The sequence below is a fragment of the Oryctolagus cuniculus genome, chromosome 18 (assembly GCF_051225735.1).
Source record: "Oryctolagus cuniculus isolate XC-2025 breed Fujian yellow rabbit chromosome 18, ASM5122573v1, whole genome shotgun sequence".
NCBI lineage: Eukaryota > Metazoa > Chordata > Mammalia > Lagomorpha > Leporidae > Oryctolagus > Oryctolagus cuniculus.
The window spans coordinates 38,676,564-38,680,277 of NC_142884.1; the positions used below are offsets into that span (position 1 = coordinate 38,676,564).

The 3,714-nt window shown below is 36.2% G+C and overlaps 1 pseudogene; it reads right to left on the reverse strand.

The window, feature by feature from the left end:
• Positions 1 to 2,181: 2,181 nt before the first annotated feature.
• On the reverse strand, positions 2,182 to 2,249 carry LOC149120929 (U6 spliceosomal RNA; annotated as a pseudogene).
• Between the last annotated feature and the right edge of the window lie 1,465 nt (positions 2,250 to 3,714).

A 3,714-nucleotide genomic window follows, 5' to 3' on the forward strand; every position in this document is an offset into this window, starting at 1 on the left:
ACTATGCCACAGTGCCAGCCCTTGCCAAAAGAATTTATAGAAGCTATTCCATATATACACTTCACAATTATTTAGTTACTTGACATGAACTATCCCTGCATATTTGAAAATTTTGAATGGTATCACTTGGGTTTTAAGAATGTTATATTTTAGGTCTCTTAATATTTTTAGTGATGATGTTTTAAAGGCCCTTCCTGTTTTATGAAAAATGATAAGGATTTTGTTTTACAATGGCCATAGTATTACTACTTAAAGCAATAGATTAAATAACACTTTTAAACAAAGTCATTTAATACTAAATTCTAACACACTGGTATATTTTAAAGTGAGAAACTGGATTTCTTTCAGATATTCTAAAGAAGAATGATAATCAAAATTGAAGACATCTACAGTTTTTAATCACTTGTTTTAAATATTGGTCATAATGGTCCAATTTTGAGTTTAATTTTAATTAGCTTTTAAATGATTCAATATGTTTTATAGAAAAAATTCGGAGAACATAATTATATACTCAACCTCCCTCCCTTCTTTTTCCTTCTTTGTCATTTTTTTTAGCTTATGAAATGACATTTTCAGTTTACATTACATTAAAAACGGTTGTTGAATCAAGGGACAAGTTTAACAGGCAAAAAGCAAAAAGATCGTAATTTAGAGGGAATACAGACAATGGCTCTAAACAATATTTGAATATCACATCTAAACAATATTTGAATAAATTGATAAATATTTTAATTTCTCCTACTAAAATGCTCAAAGTCTTTAATTATTTATCAAATATTAGTGCAAAATTATGGATTTAAATGATCCCAAAAAGTGATGAATTTTTGTGTAATAAAGTCCAATTTTTGTCAAGGCTTTTTGACAGTCTCACAGAAAACTTATGTTTGTGAATGGGAAGAATAATACCAAAATATCCATACTACCAAAAGCAATTTGCAAATTCAATGCAATCCCAATCAACATACCAACAATGTTCTCAGAGCTAGAAAAAATGATGCTAAAATTCACATAGAAACATGAGAGATGCTTAACATCTAAAGCAATATTATAAAGCAAAAAAAAGCTGGAGACATCACACCATATTTTAAGACATATTACAGGGGTCAGCACTATGACAAAGCAGGTAAAGTCACCGTCTGCAGTGCTGGCATCTCATATGGGTGCCAGTATGTTTCCCAGCTGCTCCACTTCGTATACCCCTCTCTGGTATAGCCTGAGAAAAAAGTAGAAAATGGCCAAAGTCTTTGGGCCCCTGCACCTGCATAGAGACCTGGAAGAAGCTCCTGACACTTGGATTCAGATCAACAGAGCTCCGGCCATTGTGGCCATTTGGGGAGTAAACCAGTGGATGGAAGACCTCTCTCTCTCTCTGCCTCTACCTCTCTGTAACTCTGCCTTTCAAATAAATATACTGCAAAAAAAAAAAAAAAAGAAGAAGAAGTGTTAGCACTGATATAATAACAGACACATAGTTCAATGGAAAAGACTTGGTAGCATAGAAATAAACCCAAATTTCTACCAGCAACTCATATTTAACAAAGGAACTAAAATGAACTGGAGAAAGAAGAATCTCTTTCACAAGTGGTGCAGAGGAACTTGATTATCCATATGTAGAAGCCTGAAAAGAGACTCCAACATCTCTTACACTATGTGAAAGTGAACTCACAGTGAATTAAAATGTAATCATAAGACCCAAACCCAAGTAAACATAGGGAAACTCTAAATATTGTCAACACACAATAGCTTTTGGGTAAGATTCCAATAGCAATAGTCACAAAAATAAAAACAGAGACATTTGAGTATATCCAACTAAGATACTTCTTCACAACAAAGTAAACATCAGAGTGTAGATACAATGAACAGATGGCAGGAAAAATTAAAACTCTGAATGTTTACAGATTTCCAGAACATTTACATGAATTGGAAAAACTCCAAAAAATACAGTGAAGAAACAGGCAAGGATCTGAATAGACATTTCTCAGAAGAAATGTACATGGTCAAAACATGTGAATATGCCCGATGTCACTAGCCATTATGTAAATATAAATCAGAACACCATATCAGTCTCCAACACCTGTGGGAGAATACAACACTCAGGTGTTTGTGTGTGCAGCAAGTGGGTTTAGAGGACCCTGTTCACCTCTGGAGAGCAGAGTCTACAGGGAGGTAAAGAAACCTTACTGCGCAGGGGCATGCTAATCTTCTCTGTATCGTTCCAATTTTAGTATATGTGCTGCCGAAGCGAGCACATGTGCTGCCGAAGCGAGAAAGAGATGAAAAGAATTTATCTCAACTAGCCACTAATATTCAAGAAACAAGGTCTTCAGGAAAGCCAACTCAACTGACATTTTCATGTCATTGTTAAATAAAGGAAAAATTATCTAGGTTCAGCAATACGTAGTTTATAAGAGAAAGACTACAGAGTAATTTCCTTGGCATAGAAATAACTTTGTCTTTTTTTTTTTATCCATGAGGGCTTGCTATCACCACCACACACCCACATCCCATATACAAATGCCTGGCTTGAGTGGTAGCTTCTCTGCTTTGAGGCAAGTTTCTGCTAGTGTGCACCCTGGGAGGAGACGGAGGATGGCAGAAGTGCTTGGGTCCCTGCACCCAAATGGGACATCCAGAATGAATTCCCAGTTCCTGGTTTTGGCTTGGTCAAGCTTTGGCTATTGCAAGTGTCTGGGGAGTGAAGCAGTGGTTCCCTCTTCCTGTCACTCTGCCTTTCAAATCAATAACTGTTGTTGGTAATGACTAATAATGATATTCACTGATTGTCAAATTTTGAATCTATTAATTATAGACAATTTCTCTTTGTATTTTTAAACTTTCATAATGTTCTGTAGCCAATTTCATCACTAGAAATAAAAACTTTTCCTCAAAAAAAAAAAAAAAGAAACCTTACTGCTTTCCTAATGTGCTTATTAAGTTCTTGACCAGCGCCTGTTAGTCTTGCCACAAACTTTCTAGTCTTACTACTTTCCTTCTTCTTCTTCTTCTCTGTGACTTGTAAAATAGTATACATTCTATATACTGTGGATACTTTTGATTTATTTTATTCCTTCGGTCTCCTATGAAGTTCCTCCACAAAAGCACAGCCCTCAAAATATTCATTCATTTATGCAGTCTGCAGATTTCATGAGCTACTAAATTCCAAGTAGTATGTTAAAGGCAAGATCTGGGCCTAAGAGAAAAGTGGTCTAAATTCTGTGCCTAGAAGAGGATTTGGGACATAGTAGAACTTCAGTGAAGTGCTATGTGAATGACATGCACTCATTAAATGAGTAATCTAAAGCATACACTTCATTTAAGCAACACAGCAGCCCTACTCACCTCAGGTAGAGCAATTGAGAGGAATAATGTGAACAAAAATAAGACATCAATAAGTTGAATAATAACAGAGAAAAAACAAAATGAGATAGATGCCAACATTACTGAGCTATTTTTGAGGAATTAAATTGATAGAGGGGCTGGCATTGTGACCAAGTGGGGAAAGCTGCAATCTGTGAGGCCAGCATAACATCTGAGTTCCACTTTGAGTTTAGGAATCTCCACTTCCAATTTAGCTCACTGCTAAACACCTGGGAAACCAGCAGAAGATGGACGAAGGACTCAGGTCCTTGCCACTCATGTGGGAGACTTGGATGAAGCTCCTGACTCCAGCATGCCCCAGGCTCAACTGTTGAAACTCTCTGGGGTGTGAGCCAG